The 26,646-nt window shown below is 37.3% G+C and overlaps 1 pseudogene; it reads left to right on the top strand.

Annotated features, from left to right (window-relative positions):
• The window catches only part of LOC133822441 (uncharacterized), a 79,039-nt pseudogene extending 60,490 nt beyond the window's left edge, over positions 1 to 18,549 (top strand).
• Positions 18,550 to 26,646: the final 8,097 nt, after the last annotated feature.

Genomic DNA, 26,646 nt, shown 5'->3' with positions numbered 1-26,646 from the left:
AATGGAAAAATACAAGTTTTAGGCCTTCATCCCTGTACTGTCCCTCAGCCGTGGCGATCGAGCAGCTGACTATGTACACTCCGCCCCTAGAGCTCTCCAACTCATGGTTGGTCCAGCTTCTCTATGCCTTTACCTGCACCACGTAGCACCCGTGAGCCAAGGCCCAGCAAGAAAACCATAAACAGCAAACACATAAAGAGTAGTAGCATTCAATCAATCTTAAAACAATCATTCAGAAACTCAACAGATTATAAGCATCAAGATAGCTATAGTAAACATGTACTATCAAGAACATATTTTAATCGGTAATACAAATGCTTAGGGTCGGCGCCCTTAGGCCAAGCCCTCCGTTTACTAAGCTGACCCCGGCTCGCTTAGGCCGAGTCTATTGTTTATTTAGCTGACCTTGGCTCACAGTGGCCAAGCTGCGTCCAATGCGATAATCGTCAGCCCCGACTCCCTTAGGTCGTACTTTAATATTTCACATAATAACGTTACGGTTAAATAACACATATATCCAGATACAGGGAACCTTAGTTCCAAACACAACCACATGGGTGCAGTTTTCTTACCTTGAATCCCAAGCGGAGGATACAAAATGATCTCGAGCACGATCCTCAGTCCTGAGCCTTGGAGATAATCCTGGTCACAATGTCAATGGGTAACCATCAATTTCTAATCCAAATAAATACTTAGGGAACAAATATTAGTCTCCGGGACCTCGATTTCTACTAAATCTGGTAGTAGAAATCGTCCCGAACACTTAGGTTTGAATTTCTGAGCCTCCCCAAACCTTAAACTTCATTTCCCTTTAATTCCCCATTGCAGGCCGCGACTTGCCCTTAAGGGTCGTGGTCCGCCCCTTAGACAGAGGCTCAAACCTCCCTGATGGGGGACACGGACCGTGACTTGCCCTCCTCCGAGTCGCGGCGCGCTTGACGAATAGAGGGCCCCCAGCCTCAAAAACTCATGCAGGTCGCGACGCCCAAAGAACAGGGCCGTGACCTGAGCCCCTAAACCCAGAAAAACCAACTTTCCTCAGCATTTTTCCACAAGTTCAACCTCAAACTTCCACCCCAAACCAACAGCCAAACCTGGATTTAAGCCTAGAATTCCTACCCTTTTGGTCCAAACATTATATCTAGATCATAACCAATTTCTTACTCCTATTAAATACTCAAATTCACCTAAATCCAGCTAACAAGCTAAGTCCCATGCAAACTATAACTCTTAACATAGCCTCAACAGAATTAGAGAAAACTAACTTGAATTCTTACCTCAATTATAGCTTGAGTTTCTCCAGCTATCCTCTGCCCCGTTTCAGCTTAATTCTTCAGTTTAACCCAACCAACCTTAGCTCCAATCCAACTTAAATCAAGTCCCTTCCTTCAGCAAACTCAAAGTCTTAACTCAAGAGGGAGAGTAAGAGAGAACATGGGTGAGAGGGTGAGAGAGTGTGTTGGGAAAATTCCTTAATGTTCCTGATCATTCCCTACTTTTCTAAGTATATCCTAACCCAACAAAAGACTATTTTGCCATCTAAGCTTATTAGTCTTCTAAGGGTTCTAAAGGGTAAAACGGTCATTCTCCCCCGATTCCCGCTAATTCCTCAAATGTTCCTACTATTAACCAATTAACCCCGTCACGTCTAATTAATTATCAAACACTTATTCATTACCCAATAGATCCCAAAATATTCTCTAAATTCCCAAAAATACCCCCAGGCTCCCCCGAGCTGGGTATTTATACCCCGCTTTGACAATTTCGCTAATCCGCTCACTAGAACCATCTCGAGCCATATACTGCAAATATATCCACATAAAATCACATTTATGCTCTTAACGGGCCAAAATCCCTTATAAGCTATAAGGGCCCACATGCATATCTAATACTCATAAACATTCAATTAATATATTCATATAATCATATTAATCATGCATGCCACATAGTCATGCATTTAACCAATTAAACACACATATAAACCAATTATGCCCTCCTGGCACGTTAATCAAGGCACTAAGCCCTGTTAGGAATTTTGGGTCGTTACATGCATGCTCGGTGATTGTCAAATAGATGAATAGTATTTCACCATCTATTGGCTTCGCTAGGATGGGAGGTTGAGTGAGATGCTCCTTCAATGCTTGGAAGGCTTTCTCACATTCCTTGGTCCATTGGATCTCCTTGCTGCCCCTTAGTAAGTTAAAGAAAGGGACACACTTGTCCATAGACTTTGATATGAACCTACTGAGGGCAGCTGCTCTCCCTGTTAAGCTTTGCACTTCTTTGATTGTGGTAGGTGACTTCATGTCAATCAATTCTTTGATCTTCTCGGGGTTAGCCTCAATTCCACATGAATTGACTATGTATCCGAGAAACTTACCAAAACCAACTCCAAACGAGCACTTCAGAGGATTTAACTTCATGCGATACTTTCTAAGTATTGCAAAGCATTCCTCCAAGTCTTGAACATGCCCTCCAGCTTCTTTGGACTTGACCAACACGTCATCGACATATACCTCCTATCATCCACTTGCACCAATTGGCCCTAAAGTCACTAGGTGCTTCTAGAAGATCCCATACGGAATTTGAGTACATGGACTCCATTTCCTGTTTCATGGCTTTGAGCCATAGTTCCTTTTCAGGGCTAGCCATTGCATGTTTGAAAGACAATGGATCATCATCACTAGTGTCACCAACAACCATATTGGTTTCACCATCCAAACCATAGCGAACTAGGTTCCTAGAAACCCTCCCACTACGACGAGGCTCCATGACTGTTTGCTCAGGAACAGTGGTACTTTCTTCATTTAAATCGACTTGTGTCGATTGGACATGAAGAGTGGGAATTTCATCAAAAACTCACGTTGATGACGATGGAACATTGGTTGGAGTCAATTCTTTAACCATCTCCTCTAAGACTACTTTGCTGCGAGGTTTAAAGTTCTGGACATAGTCATTTTCCAGAAAATTAGCATTTGTAGAAGTAAACACTTTCTTTTCTGAATGACTATAGAAAATTCCACCCCGGGTACCTTTAGGATAGCCAACAAACATGCAAACTTTAGTTCGCAGTTCTAGCTTTCCATCCTTTTTCCTCAGGACGTGAGCGGGACACCCCCAGATTCTATAATGGCGTAAACTAGGTTCATGACCATTCCAGCATTCTAAAGGTGTTTTGGGGATTGATTTAGACGGCACGACATTGAGAATGTCGTTCGCGGTTTCAATTGCATGTCCCCAGAATGAAGTTAGTAGAGTTGAGTAACTAAGCATGCATCTAACCATTTCCAATAAAGTTATGTTCCGGCGTTCCGCTACACCATTTTGTTGTGGAGTACCTGGGGCAGTAAGCTGTGATAAAATCCCAAGTTCAGTTAAATGATCTTGGAACTGTATATCCAAATATTCTCCACCCTTATCAGATCGCAAGATCTTTAACGTTTTACCTAATTGGTTCTGAGCCATTGCTAGGAATTCCTGAAACTTTGAAAAAATTTCTGATTTCCTATGCATTAGGTAAACACATGAGTATCTAGAGTAATCGTCAATGAAAGTGACGAAATACTCAAAACCACCTCTGGCTTGTACATTCAAAGGTCCACAAACATCTTAATGCACAAGACCAAGTGGTTCTTTGGCCCTATCACCCTTTGCAGAGAATGGACGCTTGGTCATTTTGCCTTCTAGACAAGATTCACAGACAAGTAATTCACCTAAGGTGAGTTCCCTCAAAGGTCTGTCCTTTGTAAGTCTTTGAATCCTATCATAGCCAATGTGACCTAGTCTCAAGTGCCATAAATACGTCACATTATCGTTATCAGTCTTTTGACTTTTATTGGTCCTAGGTTTAGCTACTTTGAATAAATCATTGTTAAGAGCGAGGGGTTCGTTAGGTCGCAGAATATAAAGCCCGTTTTCCAAACATGCAATACACAATTGTAATCCATTGAAGGAAATAGATATATTAGAACTTGTGAAAGTCATAAAAAATTGTTCTAATTGCAACATGGAAACTGAAATTAAATTTCTACTAAAATCTGGAATAAAAAATACATCTTTTAAAATTAAAAATTTATATCCAAACTTCAAACGAGCACTTCCTCTAGCTTGGACCGCAACGAACGCTCCGTTCCCAACTCTAAGCTTTAAGCCGCCTTCGTTCACTTCCTCCCACAATTCAAGAAGCTATAAAGAGTTACAACCCTGGTTAGTAGATCCAAAATCAATAATCCAAACAGAGTTATCATTCTCTAAAAAACATGTTTCCAAGATAAATGAACTATAATCATTACCTTTGCTTTTATCTACTAGAAACTTGGGGCAATCCTGCTTCCAATGCCCCTTCTCTTTGCAGTGAAAACACTTACCTTTACCTTTCTTGTTTTTCTTGTTCTTCCCCTTAGGCGTCTGTGCACTTAGTTGTGCACTCGCCTTTGCAGGCTTGGGGTTGTTGTTGTGTCCACCTTTCCTCTTGTTTCCAGATTTCGAAGACGAAGCTTGGTTAGCTTCAGCCTTAGTTGTATCAGCAACGGTAGTAGTAGTTGTCTTATTTTCTCCTCCCTTACTTGGTCCACCCATGATAGACTCAAAATTTTGAAGCTCATTCATGAGTTGCGTCAAACCATAATTGAGTTTATTCAACACATAGTTGGTGGTGAATGGCAGGAAAGCTGGAGAGAGACTGTTGAGGATTAAGCCAACTTGAGTTTCCTCATCTATTATGGCTCCATGCAGTTTAGCTTCCTGAAAGTAGTTTGTCATCTTGATCAAGTGATCACAAACATGTTGAGAAGGTGCCATCCGAGCATTGGCATATTTCTTGGTGGCCTCAAAACGAGTCTGCGCTGACTTGGCACCAAACATGTCTTGGAGCTGATCCATGATTTCGTAGGCTGTCTCAACATTCTCCATCTTTGTCTTGAGAGTGTCGACCATACTAGTCAACATGTAGTACCGCGCCTTGTTGTTAGCCACCTGCCAACGCTCATACTTGTCCCTCACAGACTTGGTAGCTCCTTCAGCTGGAACTTCCGGGGATTCCTCAGTCATGACGAACTTGGAGTTGTCACCAATCAACACAATGTTGATGTTTTGCTTCCATTTAAGGAAGTTTTTCCAGTGAGTTTCTCCATCGAAAGTTGAGAAAGGATGGGTGTAGACACAGCCATAACTTAAAACTACAAATTACCAATAAAAAAGAAATCTATCACATTTGCTCAATAAAACTTTTACTCACACAAATTTCAAGAAATAACATAACATATACCAAAAATATGTAAGATATGAGAAAAAATACCAAAAACAATCATATCTCTATTTATTTAGGTTTTTAACTAATCTATGATATCATTGTCCCGATTGGCGAGAGTCAAAAATACCACTAGTTAAATAGAGCTGTAAACTCATTTAATAATAAACACCACTATTAACAACCTAATATTCGATCAAAATAAGAAAACAAAATCTCTTATTTTATGAGCTAGACCACGGTTTCAATAATCATAGATTTAGTCCTCCCGCAGGGGTGAGTCTAGTAGAATTTGACATATAATTATCTATCTTTCGAAATCTAACCTTGTCAAAATAACTAATGAACACCTTCCGTAGGGGGACGAATCAAAGTGCCTCAAGGCCCCATTAAGCTATTGACTATGTTAAACCAACGGTGGAGATCGAATACGATTCTTAAAATAAGCTCATTATAAAATTAAAAATAGTATTTTTATTATTTATTTTTAGAAAATTAATGACTATGGTTCTTCAAAAAATTAAAAGATTAAATTTTTAAAACCAAAGTCCTATAATTTCTTATTAATTCTAAAGTGTCACATTGAAACAAATTCAATTAATTTAGAATTAATTTGTTGCTAATCAATGTTTAGGTTTAACTAATATAATGAACCTATACAATTAATTCTAACTCGGGTAAATGGGCCTTAACAATTGGGCTTGTATGGAGGAGGGTTGGGTCCAGTATGTCGTTCCCACTACAAAGGCCCCCTATCTTCCATACAAGGTCCAAAAGACAGGAATTTAAACCTTCGTTTTATTAATTGTTATTAATTGATTAGGCCTACTATAGTCATGCAAAGCAAATGAGCCTTCACAAGTGGAATCACCCACAAGAGAGAAATTAAACTTTACATTTTCTAATGGGCCCAAATAAAACCTATCATTTTATGAATATTTTATTTGGCAAAATACCATATATCTAACAAACATATGGGCCACTATATGCATCTTAGCCTACTTTCAAAAATACTACATATAATGCAAACAGACATATTATAATTGGATGGGCCTAATCATGTTACTATATGAGCAATTCTACGAATTTATGCAAAACTACCACACTTAATTTCATTTGAAAAAATATCACAATTAATATCTAGAATTTTTCAAAAAATTCAAATTAATTAAAATTTTACAAAAATAAGTCAATTTAAATTAAATTTATCAACAATTAACAATAGTTAATTTAAATTCCATTTATCAACAATCAACTTGTTTTTAGGTTGATTTGAAAAAAAAAATTTATTTTATTTTAAATAAGATTTATCAACAATTAACCAAAGTTAATTTAAATCTCATTTATTAAAAAAATATTTTATTAATTGGTTGAAAAAATGATATTTTTCAAAATTTAACAAATTTTAAATTTTAAAATCAATATCTTAACTATTTCCAAAATATCTTGTGTTGTTATAACTATTAGCTAATATTTTAACCATTTAAAAAAATATATAAATAGTTATAACAATCCTAAAATATCTCAAAACAGTTAATCAAATTTAAATATCCATAAAATATCTAACTAACAATATTTAAATTTCAAATAATGTAAATATTAAAAACTATAGAATAAAATATATTTATATTTTCAAATAAAGATTTAATAAAAAAATTAAGAATTTAAATGAAAATATCTTAAATATCTGATATCATAATTATAATATTTTAATATATTAAAATATTTAAAATTAAGTTGTTAGTCTATTTTTAAATTTGAATTTGAATCTTTGTAGAAAATATCTAATTATTTAAATTTCAACTAACAAAAATATCTTATTTAAAAAAAATTAAATGATAAAACAAAAAAGATATTTTTGGTTTTGATTATAAAGAATCTATTTCCACAAATTTTATTTTTCTTTAATTTAAAAAAAAAATTGGATGAATAGTACCAGTGGGTACTGTTCACCTGGTGGCTGGTGCACATGGGCGCGCACGCATCGGCAGCCAGGCCAAATTTTTCCAAAAAAAACATTTTGAGCAATTTTTCAAACCAAAATCATTTTATAATTAATTTTTAACATGTTTTACACAAAATAAAGCATATATAAAAATTAATAGCATAGAAAACACAACAAACTAACCTAAAAAAATTGCTAAAATTCACATAAAATCAATATGTTTCATAAAAACATGAAAACCATCCAATTATTCAAAAGCTCTGAGGCCAGTTGTTGAAAATTCTTATACAGGATCTTTATTAATTTTCATGTATATCTAATATTAAACAAATTAATATGAAATAGCCTAGAACATGTTTCTAAAATTGAATACAAAGAGAAACAATGATTAGAATACTTACAGTATACGCAGCGGAATTAAAGAGTCATTCCTTCAGTTTCTCTAACTCCTGCATTCTCTCTGTCGTAGAGTATTATCAAGAAACTAAACCGATCTTCTATTTTCTTCACAGCTTTCCAATGTATCCTTAGAATCACCTAGACTAGTATGGGAAATTCTCAACACATGAGATAGATATAGAGAGAAGAAGAGAAAATAACAAAGAGGCTTAGAAAAGGACTTGTGTTTAGAGAAAATCTAAAACTATTAGAAAACCAGTGATTAAACTTATCAAACTTATGTTTTGACTTCTCTCTAAGCACTCCTTTTATAGACTCAATTAGGCAATTCAATTTAATTAAAAAAATCAATAAAATAATAGCCAATTTGAAGCCCTAGGTCGAAATTATCATGGGCTTTAGGCCCGTGAAATTTCCCATTTGATCATAAGCCCATTGGACTTAAAATCAAGGCCTGTATTATTTTCTATTGATTTAGTTAATTAGATAATTATTTAAATACTTTATCAAATTAGTTATTTATAATTTGAACCTTTATTTAAACTTATTTATTAATTTAGATACTAATTTATCTTAATTAATAAATCTGCCATAATTTCTCTTTTCTTCTCTAAATTACATAACTCTGTAACACTATCCAAAATTGACCTGGTCAACTTTGATAATTCTAATTGATAATTAAATCAATTAATTGAGACTATCTAGATGATTTTATCCAAGGTACAAGGGGGACCATGGACCTATGAAATCAAGCTCCAATAAGTTATCATAAAGCTAACAAATAAATTTACTAACTTACTAATTCCTCGTGACTCCACTATAGACTCAGAATTGCACTCTTGAGATCATAGAACGCTCTATAAAAAATATAGATACGCTATTAATTATCCATTGTTACAACCATATTTGTCACTCAATCCTTTATAGACGATCTACAATGAGATAGGACTAAAATATCGTTTTACCCCTCATTGTATTTTATACTTAAAACACTTAGTTCCTTGTAAATGATATTTCAGTAAACTAATTTAATTACTGAAATGAGATCTCTATCATTTAACACCTTGAACCAAACTAAAAGGAAACCATTGTTTCACTTCTTCATCGTAAGCTATAGATGTTCATATCTATGATTATAACTCCCACTCAATTATACTACCGAGTTCCCAAGATGTAAGTATGGGCTAGTCCGTAGGGTAAGCTGGTAACGAACAAGTCAAAGAACTCAAATAATACAATTAGTTAGAATACTAATTGTTAGTTTTTATTGATCAAATCAGAGATTATGCGCAGCGGAACAACAATCAAATTGTTAGATTAATCCCATAAGATTTCTAGATCTACTTCTTCATATGCATATATATATTGAATCAAGGACATGAACAGAAAAATTACCTCAGGTCCTTCCTTGCTGCTATCTTTTCGTATGGCTAAATCCTTGAGATCTCACACCAAGATCTTCCAAAATGTTCTCAGGCACACAAAGAACGAGTGTGGGCTCGCTATACAATCAATAGGCAATAACTATTTATCAGATGTTCTCAACACATGAGATCTGATAAAGTTTGGACCTAGGTTTTGTGAAGAACAATGACTTTAGTTTTGTCACTGTTCTCTTTCTCTGGGAGAGATTCCTAGATATTTTTCTATCCCTGAAAAGTTACGTTCTGTGAAAAACTGATATCCAATATATTAAAATATTTGTTATTTTAAACAAATTCAAAATAACTGATCAGTTATCAGATTTTTGTTTAAATAATAATATTTTAATCATATTAAAATATCTCATTATTTATTTAATATTTAAATAACTAAAATTGTGGAATCAAGAGACTGAGTAAACTCTCTTATGGGTGTGGCATAGTGCATGTGCACTGTGCCACACGTGTACCACATGCCTGTGATGGCATGTGATTTTTCCCAATTTTTATTATTATTTAAATCCCAAAAATAAATTAATTCAAAATTAATTATATTTTTGTTAAATCAAATAATTAATTAATTACACATAATTAAACAATAATTATGTTTGATACATAGAAAAATATTTTACTTATCACATAAGTCCTTTTTGCCCATTTTTTGTATTTGCCTTTGACAGTGATTGTTTGAGCCATTTCGGGGACCATGGACCTATAACATTAAGCTCCAATAAATTGAAACTAAATAATTAAACTCTTTAATTATAATAGTTAATTTATTAATTCTGATATTACTCCACTATAAATTCAGAATTGTACTCTTTATGTTATAGATATACTTTTACAGAAATCTTTTTCTTAAGTCGTCCATTGATATAACCATCTTACAATAGTTCAACACTCTAATTAATTAGTTCATAAATTAGAATGGAAGAATTACCATTTAACCTTTCTAATTTACTTCTTACTCCTTAAGTACCATTAATTCACTAGTGAATAATTAATCTATAATCTAATTATAGATTTGAGCTCAAAATCATTCAGTTCCAGAATTAACCCTTAAGGGAACTAATATACGATCTGTTAGGAAAGATTAGATTCCTTATTGTTGATACATGTTCCCAGCCATCCATGATATTAAATCTCCAAAACAAAAGTCATTAGCCTCATTCTTTGAAGAGACCTTAACGAATGAATCAAAAGATTTAATAAACATGAACAGGAGTTCATGAACACTCAGGATTTAGGTTGATCTATAAATGATCATCATTTATGATATGAATTACAAGTCTTTATTATTAAATGGTTTTTGGATAAAGACTCTAATTCATATCGGTCCATGTCTCATATAATCATATTATATAAAGCACCTTTACCGAGATGTCTTTCCACATCAATAATCTGAATCTAGATTATTTGTATCATTATGATACTCAGTAAACCGTACTTACAACTCCAATTAAAGAATTCCATAACTTTAATTTGTTGTTGTTGACTGTTTTTATTCATTCATGTGATCTTAATTCTCTCGTACTAATACAAGATCACATCCTCAATAATGAATATGGAATTTTTTTGATATTTTCAAAATTATTCAAACAATAATTTAACAATCTAAATATAACAATAATTATAAACTATTGTATTTATTTATTCATTGAAAAAACAAATGTCTTTACATGCTTTTAGGACACACTCCTAACACTAACCACTCAGAATTGAGATTGAATTGACCTATGGTCAACTATATGATATGACTAGAATAAATAATAATGGTATGTTTACTTATCTTATCAACTGTCAATATCGGTCTAGTCCGATGTAACAAATACATCCGATCTTATCTACTTTGCTAATGTTCTGGAAAGAACATAACACTATAATGTGTAAGTAGATCATATCGTAGATTGGCAAGTCAGTGTAAATCTTGTGCACTGACTAATCTTAGAACTAACTTATTTTGAACATATAATCATATTTATATTCCACTGTGATTACGTCACTATAAATAAGATTAGTTATATGCTCGGGATTTAATAGAAGTTTATATTAAACAAATAATCATGAAAATAAAACATGTGAGCAAAGTGATTGACCACGTTAAAAATGATTTCTATTCTTTTATTGATAATAAAATGAGATTACAAAGAATTTGGGTTTTAATTAGGGCATAAAACCCCAACACAATCTACCACCAGGAAATCTGTCATCACATTCTCGTGCCTAAGGACATCCCCCATCGTGACCAGTAGTCTGATAGTTCCTGCTGGTGTTAGGCATTCTCCCATGAACCCATATATTACTTCGAAACAAGGTGTCAGGTCCTTGACTGTGTGCTTCATCTTCTCGAGGGATGATTTGTAGATGATATCTACTGAGCTTCCCGTATCCACCAAGCATCTCTTCACTCAGGCATTGGTAATTTGAATGGTAAGGGCAAGAGGTCCATTGTGGGGGTACCTCACATGCTTGGCGTCGTCCTCCGTAAAAGTGGGAGTTTCACTTTCATACTTCGGATTTTTTGGTGACCGCTCCTCGACTACCATGCACTGGGAAGAATCCCCTACCTCGTTTCTTGGGGTCCTTGCATATCGCTCATGAGCATTGTTACCATTGCCTACTATATGGGCCCCCCCACATATGGTATCCAATGTGAAGTCCACGGCCGCTTGCTCCAGTGGTGGACTCATTTGCCTTTGGAACTCTGGATTCCTGCTTGGGGTTTCGGTCTTGACTTGGTACCTCGAGAGTTTTCCTGATTGGAGGAGAAACTCTATCTCATCCTTCAAATGTTTGCACTCGTTTGAGTCGTGTCCATAGTCATTATGGAAACGAAAAAACTTGCTCTTGTCCCTCTTTTCTTCTGAGCGTAAAGGTGGTGGCTTTCGGTATAGTACCTCCTGGTATGTTTCCAAGTAAATCTCAGCCCTTGATGTAGTCATGATAGTATAGTTGGTGAATCTAGGTTGATGCTTAGGCTGTTTGTCAGTTGGTGCTGACTTAGCCTTCTTTTCTCCACTCTGCTCGCCCCCTGAGGTACTCATCTTCTTACCATTGCCCCCATTGCTACCCTGAGGTTTTGTGACGTTCTTGCCCGCCTTGATTCAGATTGTTTATGCCTTTTTCTTCCTTCATGATAGCTTCATCTAGATTCATATATTTGTCTGCTCGATCCAGGAACTCCTACAAGGTATTGATGGGGTTCCTGTGTATCCCACAAGGGACTACGATAAATTATTCCTACCGAGATGGCAACGAACTTCCCTTCATCTCCTACTGTGGATGCTCAGTTTGCCTCTCTCATGAATCTTTGGATGTAGTCCTTCAGGGATTCATCCTTCCCTTGCTTTATGTCAGCTAGCTGATTGGCATAAATTGGTTGAATCCGTCCGGCACTGAAGACCTTGCAAAATTCCTTCCTAAATTGCTCCCGAGATATGATGGATCCAAGTTTGAATTTCCAATACCATTTCTGTTCTGAGTCAGAAAGAGTGGTAGGGAATACCCTGCACCTACAATCATGCTACACACAGAGTAACTCCATCTAATCCTCGAACCTTCCAATGTGTCATATTGGGTCCTCCTTCCTAGTGTATGTTGGAAGTTTCGGGGTCTTGTATTTCAGTGGTGGTTGAGTAGCTTGGATCTTGGTACTAAAGGGACTCCCACTTCTACGAGCCAACTCGATATCAGAAGGTTTCTTTGTCAGGCCCTGAACAACCATGGTGAGTGCATCTATTTGAGCCTACACTGTGGTGGGATCTCTGCTCTAGGTGGGGTAGACATCCCTGGTACCCCCTCTTGAGCACTGGTCCTCCTGTTGATGACCTCCCTCAGATCCTGAGGTTGTGCATCTTTTCCAAGCCTATCAAACACGGTATTTGGTGTTGTTCATTGGTTATTTTCCCTTGCGAGACTGAGGGTGTAGGGGTGGTAGGTCCGACTTGCCCTTGTCGGTGCGATCCTGCCCCCGAGCCTCTCCTCCTACATGACTTTGAGACTTTAACCAGCCGTTTCCATTCCTGTCACGCCTCTCAGATGTTTGACCTTCCACTCCAGTGTCATTTCATCTGTCCTCTTGGGAGGGGGCCTTCGGGTTGGTAACACTCATACTCCGAGATGATGTGTTACTCTTCTTAGTCATGGAGGAGGCAGTCTTAGACTACACCTCTTCATCCTGTCTCTGGGAAAGTGGCTCTGAGAGCTTCTTTGGGGTTCGACTTCTCCCCTGGGACTCCTTGTTACTATTGTCTCGCATCCCTGCTGCTTTGGCCTGAGCCTCCCTCACCACCTGAGCAGTAGCTTCAGTGTTAGCTCAGGCTAACTGGGTAGCCTCTAGGGCCACAGTAGCCTCCTGGTGCCTCTGGTCAGCTTCCTGGTCCCTCTAGATCATCCTCTAGACTATCTCATCTATCTCCCCCCTTTGTCGTTCCATAGTCACCCTTTAGAGGGAAATTTCTGCAGCAAAGGCCTCCTGCCTCACCAGAAATTGCACCATCTCCTCCTGGTGAGCATCTTGTGGATCTTCCGCATCAAGCTGATCTCCAACCTCCACCTGAGGTTCGTTAATGGGATTGATGGGATCCTGAGTGGTGGAATCCCTGGGAGTCATCTTCTTTGTCTGACTGGGTTTTGGAGGCATCATAAAACTGATGAAAGTGTGTTTCTTGATTGTGTACTCTCAATGAAAGCACCAAAATGTTGACTTGTGAAATTGGCCAATGGTCGTATGTACAGTATACGACATCTTTTGAATGAAATAAATATAATATACGATAGAGTACAAATATCTCAAACAAACACAGGAATTTTATAGTGGTTTAGCCATGTTCTGATGAACAGTAATAACCTAATCCACTTAGTCTTTAGTATTGAATCACTCGATAGACAATTACACAGATGAACTAAAGTATTCACTCGTCACTAATTTTCCCAAAGTTTCTTCCCATAAAATATCTCTCAAAATCATTCCAAGAAAAGATCCAAAGATCCCTTTTATGAAGCCCTAGTCCTTTATTTATAGTACCTAGGGGTTGTTACATGATCAGTAATAATACGATCGTGGTTTGGTACACGATTATTGGGTAGTGGAGATACGTGTCCACCTCCCCATGATTATGAGATTGTGGGTCTTCTCGTTGTTTCTCTGGATCGTGGTTGATGATGCACCATTGAAACGTTCAAGAAAACGCTAAGTCTTGTTTGGTCTATGAGACTTAGGTGCTAGGTTCAATGACGTTTAGAGCTTGGGTGCTAGGCATGATGACCCTCTGGGTGCTAGACCTATTGATCCTCTGGGTGCTAGTCATGTTGATCCTATGGGTGTTAGGCATGTTGATCTCAACTTGAATGAGCATGAACTTTATCCAGCGAAGTGTATTTGGGAGTTTAGGTTGACCACCCTATGAATAATAGGGTGGGCCGACCACCCATGTGGCTCTTGAGCATGTCAGGCCGACCACCCCTAGGGGTTGGGGTCAGGCCGACCACCCCTAGGGGCTAGGGCCAGGCCGACCACCCCTAGGGAGTTTAGGTCTAGTTGACTTCCCTATAGGTCCTGGACCTATCCTTTTTTGCTCATCGGTCTTTTTTTTCAATACTTTGTCGATTTTCCCTGACTTTTGATGCTGCGTGCCGCTTTCTCATTCCCCACATCATCTCTTGATTTTTAAGGGACAACACAAAATATTGACTTAAACAAAAAAAGACTCCCTCTTGAGATTTGTCGCAACTTTGTTGTACTTCTCTTCACTAATTTGATTTTGATTGAAACACTAAACCACTTGAACTCCCTTCAATGGCCAGCGAGTACTTGCATCTTCCCACGCAAGGCTTGTAAAAATCTTCTCCCAAAGACTATAAGAATTATGTAATGCCCCGACTAATTCTAGACCTCGGACCATTAAAAACTACTAAACTTAACTACTATTTTGGAATACATACATAAAATATTATAACTCTATTAAAAATCCAAAATACAGTACGAAATACAAAATAAGGTATGGGTACCCATTTTTTAGTACATAGAACATAAAAACATAAACTTTAATCAATCGTGTAAATACTAAGTGCGGAAATACATAAACCATAAATTAAAAGACTTTAAAACAACGTCATCCTCAATCTTCCTGCAGTCCATTCAATCAATCCATCCCTAATACACATGTCAAGCTGCCACGAATCTGTCCCGCCTTCCAAGTTCATTTTCCTGCGCCATCAAAAATAAAAGGAATGAGCCTAATGCCCAGCTAGGAAAATCTACTAAAAACATATATCATAAATCATAAGACTATATCATAAAACATATACCATCAAACATATGACATAAAAACGTATATCATATAGGACTACAATATTTATGACCATTAACTCATTACCGTGGTATGTGACAAAACCATCTAGGTCCTCAGTCTACTAATCGAGGTAGGTTAGATCACAAAATAGTATATGATAACCCATCTAGGTCCTCAGTCTACTAATCGAGGTAGGGTAAATCATAACTCTAAACCACAATAATGATAAAAATCTTGGGGTTTGATATCTAAGCAACTATAAGCCCCAAGCGACTAAAAACATATTCATACGTATATACATAGCACATAACATATCATAGCATATAAACATATCATAACACATATAATCTAACCTATTTTCCTTACCTAAAACCGGGATAATGTAGACAAGAACAAGATTGGAACACTCCTAAAACCAACAGTAAAAACCATGAGTTTCTAAAGAAAAGGAGATGAAAAAGAGAACTAAACCATCAAAGTAGAAACTTACCAAAGAATCTTAAGTTTCAAGAACTTAAATACCTAACCAAAAATCCATAACAATAAGTTAGGATCTGAAAGAAAATGGAAAGTAATAAAAGAACTATGATGGATTAAACTTGAGGATAAGAATACCTTGAATGGACTATGACTTTGATCTACACCTCGATACCGAAAAGTCACTCTATCTTACTTCCCAAGTGTTTAGAAAAGCTTAGATTGGAAAAGCTTTTAACCCAAAACCCAAGTGTCTTCTCTCTAGAGTAATCTTAGCAGCTTGGATGCTCTACAAAATGATTGAATGATGAGTGAAATGGCTGAGTACTAGGTCCTATTTACAGAGTTCAATGAGTGAAACTAACCCCTTTTAAAATGAATAAATAAATGAAAATATTTGAATTTTCGTTTCAACAGATGCCTAGAACTCGGTCAAAAAACGTTCAGGAGCAAGTCCAAGTTGTTAAGGGCTGTTTCTAGCTCGGATTCCACAAAGTTTCAAAAACTGACCCAAGGGCCGATATATCGCCCTACCCTAGGCGATATATCGCCTATGCCTATGCCCCGAGCCTTTGTGGTTTCATTTGTGCGAAGTCAACGTGTTTTTCGTATCTCACGTAGGCGACATATCGGCCCATATAGTTGCGATATATCGGCATACGCTGATATTTTAAACACATGTTTTCACATCAGTACATTTTGAATTTGTTTAAATAGCTTTGACTGAGTAAAACGTTATGGAAGGTTCTAGAGCTTCTTAATTAATCATTTATTAAATTATTCATCCAAAATTCTTAAATCCTTAATAAACATGCTTGTGACAAGTGTCACGTTCTTATTAATTCTATCTAAACCTTAGGTTATAATAAATAATATTTCTAGGACCAACTATATTAATCAAACCTTATGCTATAATTAATATTTCTAAATTATAGGTTAAACTTATAAAATCTATCACTGTTTTTATGAGTTTCCAACTAAATCCAAGCTCGAACCAATATCCACGAAAACTAACATACTACAAGCTATTACTACTACTACTACTACAACTACTACTACTACTACTACTACTACTACTACTACTACTACTACTACTACTACTACTACTACTACTACTACTACTACTACTACTACGAGACACTACAAATTGTGTTCAAATTACAACATGTATTCACTCATGAATGTGGTTCAGACTCACCACAAAACTAAACACTCATTTTACAACAAGATCACATGAATACAATGATCTTTAATACAAACTATGAACTTTCACAAATATTACAATTCACTCACAAACTATGCACCAAAGAGTTCACTTTTTCTCAAGGCCCTAGAAACCTGTTTATAGAGACCATTTCATGCTCAGAAAAGCTGAGAAAGAATCTCCTAATAAAACCAAGAATATTTGAAAATATTCTTGGTTAATGAATATTTTCCATTTTTAGATGATTTTGATCTGACAGACACGGATTTTGCGAGGACAGCTAATACCTGCGTCAGATCAAATTTCTCAAAATAGAAATAACAATTAATTCTTTCAAAGATTGTATTTCCTGAAGTTTATTATCTTGAGCAACACGAAAATCAATGGAAAAATATTCCAAAAATGAATTCGAATAAGCATAGAATATTTTCTTTATAAAACCAAGATACAAATTCATTTTATAAACATATTGTGAGAATATCAAACTAAATAAAGAATTATTTGCAAACCTTACCAAATATTCCAAGATATTAATTATGAAAATCACAATAAAAAGGAATTTAAAATCATCTTTTAAATAAAAAGATATCTCTATAAAAAAAATTGTTACACAAAGTTTCATTTTTCAAAAAAGGAAACTACATTTTTTGAATCTTTCTTTTCACAGCCGGCCATTACCACAAAATTTGTCAATAAAATATCACAAAATATTCTTTAATCAGTCGACAAAAAGCCTCAAAGTCTAAAAAAGAAAAAGTATATTTTATTTAAAGAAAAATCTTCTTATAAATAAAATAATATTTTCTTAGTGAATATCAACATATATGGACGAAATATCAACATATATGGATGAAATTTCAAGTCAAAAAATTGCCATAAACATATATGATGATTTCTAGAGAATTGAGACTTAAGAAAACAAATCAGGAAAAAAACAAGTTGTCGCGACAGATCATAAACCTGTCGGGACAACTGCTTCAAACTTGTTAAAAAACAATTTTGAGTTATAAAATATATTGTCTATTTAAGATAGCCAATTTAGGATTTTACAATATATATATATATATATGCTCTCAGGTTGCGATCGGTGGATATATGATGGCATTTTCTAGACAAAAGTATGCAGCAAGATCATAACCCATATAGTTGAAGACGATGCACACAACATAACAAATTTTTCTTTGGTAATAAATTTAAAATAAATGATAAGTAGTGTTGTTTGGATGATTGAAATAAGATGTGAGTGATTTTTATTAATGATCAGGTACTGGAATTCGATAGGGGTACTCTAGTAAACTTCCACTGGATAAAGTTCGAGTGCGTAGAGTGCGCATGGGATAAAGTCATTTGTGTTCCTCAATAAAGAAGATTGTGCACTGCAAAGGTCCTAGTGTATGAATCAAGAAGGGACTTTTGATTGCCCTATAAGCATACATTTGACATTCTCTGGCGCTAACAAGATTCTTAATATCATCAATTCCTGGTACGAGCTCAAGAATCTTGGACACAACTCCCTCCTTGGCCTCTTTCACTCTCTTACTCATTCTCTCCTCACCAATTAGAACACAATTTTCTCAACTTTAATTTCTTAATTACTTTGGTATAACTTTTTAATAGAAATAGCTTGTATTCAACTAATTAACTTCTTCATAAATATAAACAAATGGAAAATTTGCTAATCATGTATCTAATATGATATTATTATTGTCTTCTTCTTTATTTGTTAAAATATGGTTTATTAATATTGATATTGTTTGTAGAGGTATGTGGTGTTATTGATTGAATTTAAGTTTATTTTGTTTCATGATAATTTGAGTTATGTTCTATTGTTTCTTGTATAAGTGTGTCAATTAAGTTTGAATGGTTCTATCGAATGTGAATTTGGCCATTTTGAAAAATGTAATTAATTTTTTTTTTTTTTTAAAAAGATAAAGTAAATATTCATTAATAGGTCAATCAGACATAGTATTACAAGAAGATAATTCTCATAGAGCAAAATAAACCAACATAGGCATACTAAGTCATTTACAATAATCAATAGAAAGAAAACCCCTACAGAAACTTCAACTAAAAGTCTAATAAAGTACAAGCAATCAAGCTTCTGACGAATACAAAGCAAACTAAATTTTCTTTCCAAATGGGAAAATGTCAAACCAACCCCACCAATGGCTACAAGTAAATGATCTTTCAAAAGATTACAGGAAATAACAATTCTATTATTTAAACTTAAATTATGGAAAATAAAACAACGATTGATAACCAAACTCTAGCTGCTCATGGTTATTTTGGCCGATTGATCTTCCAATATGCTAGTTTCAACAACTCTCGTTCAACCAAACTCATGATAACCAATGCATCGCATCGATAGATCATGAGTTAAGGGATCAATAAACTAATGAACAACACCCAAGTCCATATCTGAAAGAGATTTATCGAAGTATTGTCAAAGATAAGCACACTAAGTGATTCTACAAAACCAACACAACAGTAATGGTTAATAAAAACCACCATTATTTAAAAAACTAAATAGAAAAATAAAAAATAAAAATCAGTATCTGAAAGACTCTCCACAGCGCCCCCGCCATCATCTTCTGCTGACAAACACCGACCCATATCCAAAACTAGTCTTCTAAACTCCAACGAGTAGCAACACCTCGCCATCCACCCCAACCTCACGAGAGAGACCCATCCACATCTACCTGTGAATCGCCCCAACTATGCAGCATCACCCCAACCATCCAACACCACCGGGATAGAAACCCCACCCAACCACATAGGAACAAAAGGAGTTGGCGATTGCCACCGCCCTCTGCACAGAGCCGGCAACACTATGAGACCACCACCAGAGATTAGAACAGCAAATGAACCAAGGTCCTCAAACGAAACACAGATCTAGGCCAGAGGACGAAGAGACAAGCACCAAATGAAGATAACAACAATCTTGGGCAGAGCCCACCAAATCTAGTGAAGTTTCGGCAGAGAGAACCTTAGAAATCTGAACCCCAGGTTGGTAGTGCTTTGAGAAAAAAGAGAGAACCCTAAGAAAAATCGATAGCTTCCCTTTAATTAATTTATAATTTATTTAGATTACCTGCTTGATTATTTCTTGATTGAATGAGAAAGTTGTAGTATATCATCTATTAGGCCAATGCCTATTATTATAGGGCACCAACTTGTGGTGTATTCTTGAATTGAATAGAGAAATTAACTCAAAATGGGTACATGCAAAAAAGACACTCTAATACTCAAGGCAATGAAAATTTACTCTCTAATTCTCTCAAAAAAACAAAATAATCTACAATGAGAAAGATCTCTGAAAAAGGTCTCTCAATACTATTTATAGAAAAATAAGAAAAGAGTAAGTTATTAAAAGGACTAATTTACATTGGTCCACGTGTCTCCTTCAAATTCCACTTTCCCGTGCCTTGTTAACTAACTTCTCTTCAGTGTGGTAGAGACGCTCAACAAATTAGCCTCTACCTCACAACCTTTGGCTCAAAGTAAGGCAAGGCCTCTGCCTCAGCCAAATCTTCTTTAATATTTTTCTTATAATGAAATGCGTGTTTTAAGACTTTTACTTGAAATTAATATCTCAAAAAGATAATTGAAATTAATATCTCAAAAATATAATTAATTATTATCTAAATAAAATTCTCTCACAATTTTCCCTCACCTTTAAGTAAATTGAAACAAATTTACTTAAGGACTATGTTCAACTGCTAAAATGGGGCACTCAAGTGCTCTTTCTTGTAGATTGGATGCATTTTTTACTTTAATCATATTAAAAATTTAATCATGTTGATACCAATCTCATCAATGGTTATTTCAAAAAATAAAAAATAAAAATATCACTCATAATTCTCTGTTGACCGCGTTTTTGGCCAACGACGTGAGAACGTCAAAAACGATAAACCTTCAAGAGAAAATAAATGACACAGACGATTTTATAGTGGTTCAGCCCCAATGTGATGGTAATAGCCTAATCCACTTAGAGTTATGATTATATATCTACACTCAAGATCAGATGAACCTGAGTCAACTGAGTTTCTTCAGTGTAGATTACAAGAATACAGGAATTCTCTCAAATACAAGTACTTTCTCTCTCTAGAAAATTCAAATCAAAAGTTCAAATTCCAAAAAGTCAAAGTCCTCTTTATGATTCCATAAGCCTTGTATTTATAGGCTTAGGATTGCACAGATGATATCCCCCATAATCGAGATATTTTATTATTCACATTTTATTTAAATTACAACAATATTCAAAATGCAACAGTACACTAAATTTGTGGGATAAATGAGAGATTCTCGCGTATGCCAAGACCGATTCTTGTTGAAGCCATTTCTAGGAATCTTGACGTAGTCCTGCTCTATCTAGTTGATCCATATCACCTTCAGTCTGGTCGGCCACACCTTTACTAGGCAGTCATGCACTTGACTGGGCAGTCATACACTTGACTGGGCAGTCATGCACTTGACTGGGAAGTCATGCACTTAACTGGGCAGACATGCACTTAGCTTGTCGAACATGGTCATGACCGATCGGCCAAGTTCATGCCTGGTAGGACAAAGTCATGCCTGGGCAGACAAGGTCATTCCTGGGCAGACAAGGCCATTTCTGGGCAGACAAGGTCATTCCTAGGCAGACAAGCTCGTGACTGGTCGGACAAGGTCATGCCTGGTCAGTCATGAAACTTCTCAAGCCAGTCAAAATTCTTCGATGGCCTACTGGGCTACTCCTAAGCCAGGTCACCCATCCATTCATTGTCACTTGTCATTTCTATTGCCACATCATCATTTTCAAATTTTGGGGATAACATTTGCCCCCCAAGTTTATTATATGATATCTCACATAATAAACTTTTTTCTCCACAGCTGACGGCACTATATATAAAAAAAAATAACTGTTCATCTTCCCGCCATGCAGCAGACCACAACTCCACAGACCACGATCACTGCAAATAATTGCTCATAATCGTGGGGAGAAAAAATATCCCAAGAATTCCAAGGGTCCAAAAATAAGTGGTAACTCCCTTTTTTTTTTCCTTTAAATAGATCCCTACACTTACACATTCCCACAGACACAAGAAAATTAGATTTTTAAAAACCCTTCATCTTTTCCCTCCTTCCTTGGCCGAACCTCTTTCATCTTCATCTCTTGGCTGAACCCTCAAGGGTCTTCAAGAGGAAGCTTCTCATTCTTCAAGCATTCTTCAAGGGCTCTTCAATATTGGGTAAGTCTTCTCTTCCATGCCTTCATGTTCTTGTAAAAAACAAATTTTAAAATAAAAAATAACTCCATGACAACACATGTAATGGCCGAAACTCCATGGGGCATTTTTTCTTGAATTTTGTCTATGAATCTTGGAGATATAATGTGTGTGGTGGCTGTTTTGATGTTGTTTAGACTATGGGTAACCCAATATTATCTTCAATTTCATAGAAATTTAAAGAAAAATAGGTCATTCTAACCTAAATCATGAACATGGGTTTTAGGGTTTTTGATGGCATATGTGGTTTCAAGAACATTGAAAAACCTTTCAATTTCCCCATTTTGATCTTGTGATTGTGTGTTTTGGATGAAAAAATATGTTTGTGTTAGAGATTTCAGGCTTTGTTTTTTCGGAATAGGGACTATGGTGAGATTTAGGGTATGGTCGTTTGGCCATTGCTGTTTTTTTTTCTTTATAAACATGTGGTCCGATCGGACCATAGGTGAGCTACTCGGTCCCAAGTGCATCCGACCGGACTCTTGGTGGGCTCGGACATGGCCATTTGAACCCCTCGGACCTTAGGCGAGCTCCACGGTCCACGTTGCTTCTCCTCGGACGTTAGGCACCCAGTCGAACACCCTCGTAAGCACGCCAGGGCGCTGGGCTCCTCGGATGCAAGGTGTGCAACCCCTCGGGCATATGCTGCTTCTCCTCGAACACTAGGCACCCGGTTGGACACCCTCGCAAGCACGCCAGGGCACTAGGCTCCTCGGATGCATCCACTTCCTTCTCGGACATTAGGCACCCGGTCGGACATCATCGTAGGCACGTCAGGGGCGCTGGGCTCCTCGGATGCACAAGCATCCGCTCGGAAGCAACACCCAGCCCTTCGGACAGCAGGCATGCACACACGGCGCACACACGACACACTCGGACACCATGCCTTAAGCACTTTTAAACATTTTTAGGCACTTTTAAGCACTAAAATTATTTTTTCCCATGCATGCTATATTTTTACTACTTAGATAAATTTTTCTGAGTAGAAAAATAAATTTTGTTCTTGTTGAATTTTATCTGTATGGTTACTCACCTCCCCATTTTTTAATTTTTATAGATGAATCGCTTTGACTATAGGGGAGGTGACAAACACACGGACTCCGATACATCTATCCCGCAGTCAATCGAGACCCCTCAAAGCAGCAATTCCTCATCAAAGTCTTCCACCAGTCGCACTTCTGAGGATCGCCTCCGCCGCTTCAAGCAGATCCTTCCCCATTCAGCTTTGTACTTCCTCCACGAAGAGCAGTTTCTTCAACAAGCTGCACAGTTGACCATGAGGGTGAAGAAGTCCAATAGACTCCCCCAAGACCAAGATCCACAAGTTGCCCGCAGAGCGATGCAAAAGGTGGTGGAACGCAGTGAGACCCACACTGCAGCTTCTTCGAGACCACCTCTTCAGGTGTCAAAATCAAGCAAGACTCGAAGACGAATCACCCAGGAGTTTTCCACCGAGGTCCAGCACTTGGCCGTCCAAAAACCATGGAAGGCAGGAGAAGAAACACCTTCCTGGTTCACTGCCCAGCCTACAAAACCCAATCCCGGGATGTTCGACAAACACATCCAAGCTTTGGGTTTGAGTGGGGTGAACATGATATGTCCGCGCCCTCACCAGAGAGCCAACAAGCCCGGCAGACCATACTGTGCCTGGTCTAGGCACCATATCTACGCAGGAGCGACACTCCTGCTACACCCTTTTTTTCCAGTCTGTAGCGGATTATTTCAACGTCTCCTCTTTCCAGATCGCACCGAATGGGATGCAGGCGTTGTCTGTGTTGTATATTCTCTACTCTCTGCAAGGCTGGGACGAGCCTACTTCTCATGAGGTACATTACTTGTTCGATTTCAGGTCTAACCCAAGCCATAAGAACACGGGCTTTTTCCACCTCTTTCACAGGCAAAAGGGGGTTAAATACCTTTGTGGTATCACACACATGTCGAACCCCGGGAAATACTACACAGAGTATTTTCTCACATCAAACATCAAAGCCAACAACTTGGCTTTTACACATGCGGGTCCGTTTAAGCAACCCTTGCCTACTCAAGAGATGTTCAAGCGAGCAAAGGCATTGGCTAACATGTGTATTGAGGATAAGGACGTGAAAATTTTGGTTACCGTGGACAACCTTCAGATGGTGGGCCTAATTCCATGTAACCAAAATATTACAATGGAGAGTACCACTGAGGAGAATAATGCGACCGATCAGTCCAACATCGGGACTGAGGTGGTGACTGACCAGTTTTCTCCTGGGCCATCTCCGCACTCCCATAGACCAGGCGATCTTGTCATTAGGGAGCCTCAACCTGAGTATCAGCGCAATCCTGCTATTCCTGCCCAGCCCGGGAAGGGAAAGGCCATCCAGCCTGAGAGGGACCTCAGCTCATCATCTGACAACGAGGACGACTTCCTCGATCAGATCCTCAACTCAGATCTAGTAGTCATAGCAATATGTTTGATAACTTGGTGATTTGAGACTAATAAAATTGTAGTAGTAATATACTTATCTACATTTTATTATATTTTTTTCTAACGAATCTTATGTTTTCCTCTTTTGCAAATCCAGAGATGTTCAGGAACTGCATCGCTCCTCCTGCCCCGAAGAGGAATTCTGGCGAAGGAAGTGGCTCCACTCCCCCGAGCAAGGTCCCGAGGACAGTGCCACCGAGCCAAGGGAGACAACCTGAGGGGTTAGTTACGATCCCGTAGTTGACCCCTTCCTCGCTTCCTCCATCAGTGAGCCTAACTCCCCCTTGTCCGTCCGGCCCGAGCGAGGCACTACGTACTGCTAGTACCATTGGGAGGGGGGCAGGTTATCAGACCCTCCACGACGCTTCAATGATTCAAGGCTTTGAATCCTTCCCTCGACTCAGTGTTAATGTTGTCTTAGAGAGGGATTCCTCAGTTAACGAATGTAAGTGCTCTACCACAAGATAGTTTGTTACTTATGTTCATACTTTATAGTAACCTTTTTTTTTTCATGCAGACGCTCATGACCTTCTGTCATGCCCAGCACCGATCAGTCGACTACAAGGAGTTGATCAAGGTCTTAAATGATCAACTAGTGGAGGCTCGAGCTAAGGTGGATGCTTTTCAATCCAAGTTGGAGCGGTCAGAGAAGACTGTGGCTGAGCAAAAGGAGTCTCTTAAGGGGTTGGTTGATGGGAACGATCAACTAACCCAAGCCAACAAGTCACTGACTGATCGGCTAGACAGACTGACTCGTGAGAACGAGGGGTTAGCTCGCGAGAACGAGGGACTAATTCGCGAGAATGAGGAGCTGAAGCAAGAGAAGGAAACTGATCTGACTCGCTACGAGGAGGCCTACTTCAACTGTTTTTATCAGGTGTGGAAGCTAAACAAGCCTCTCAACCTCGACTTTCTCACCGAGGAGACTAAGGCAGAGGAGCTCGCCAAATGTGAGGCCAGGGCTGATGAGGAAGCTGCTAATCCTATCGGCACTACATCTGCTTCCCCTACGCTATCATTCCGACCGGAAGGAGCAGTTGATGCCGAGGAGGGGGTTGATCAACCTACTAGAGCTGACCAGTGATCCCTCATCCTACCAGAGAAGCTTCTGCCCGACCAGAAAAGTTGTTGTCCTACCAGCCTTCTATCATACTTTGTTTTGTGTTTTGTTATATACTTTTGCTCGTATGATCGAGTTGTTTGGCACTTGCACTTTACTTTTCTTTTTTAACTAGCTTGAAACATTTAAGTCTTTTTACACTTAAAACATTACAATTTTATTGTGAATAGTAAAGTCTCTATATGCCCTTTATTTTCACATGAGTACTTAGTTTTCTAACTTAGAAATTCTAAACATTTCATAAGTCCATACTAAATATACTTTCTCACGCTCTTATTGCTCTAACATTTTATGAGCATAACGTTTACTATCACACGAATATCTGCTTCTAACTTAAAATTTTAAAAATTCCAATTTACTTAAGCTTTGTCAAACAAGTTAGCTTAATGACCTTTTTAGACTTCAAAAATTTACAAGTCAGCCTAAAAACAGATATCTTTGCTCGTGCTCTTATTTCCTGTGTTGAAGTGCATGCCAGTATACCCTATGTGCCCCCCAAGTGATTGAGGGTTGAAAAATCCTTGATCATTTGCTACTTGACCGAATTTTTCCGAGCAGTTACTACTCGTGAAACACATAGAATATACAAACATATTTCAGTAGTTAACTACTACAAAAACATGCAACTATTTAAACGTTGGTCATTCATCTGATGGATACCGACCAGTTGAACACTGCCCGATATATATGTATATTTATTTTTAGAAGACCTGTTTTGTTTAAATTGTAATGACAGTTGAACACTGCCAAGCAAGAATAATCAACACATATGCAAAATTTGTAGCAAGATTCGACCATGCTGCGC

Source organism: Humulus lupulus, chromosome 1, assembly GCF_963169125.1.
Source record: "Humulus lupulus chromosome 1, drHumLupu1.1, whole genome shotgun sequence".
NCBI classification, from domain to species: Eukaryota; Viridiplantae; Streptophyta; class Magnoliopsida; order Rosales; family Cannabaceae; genus Humulus; species Humulus lupulus.
Note: the sequence above shows the minus strand (reverse complement) of the source record. Positions and strands in the feature narration are given on the sequence as shown.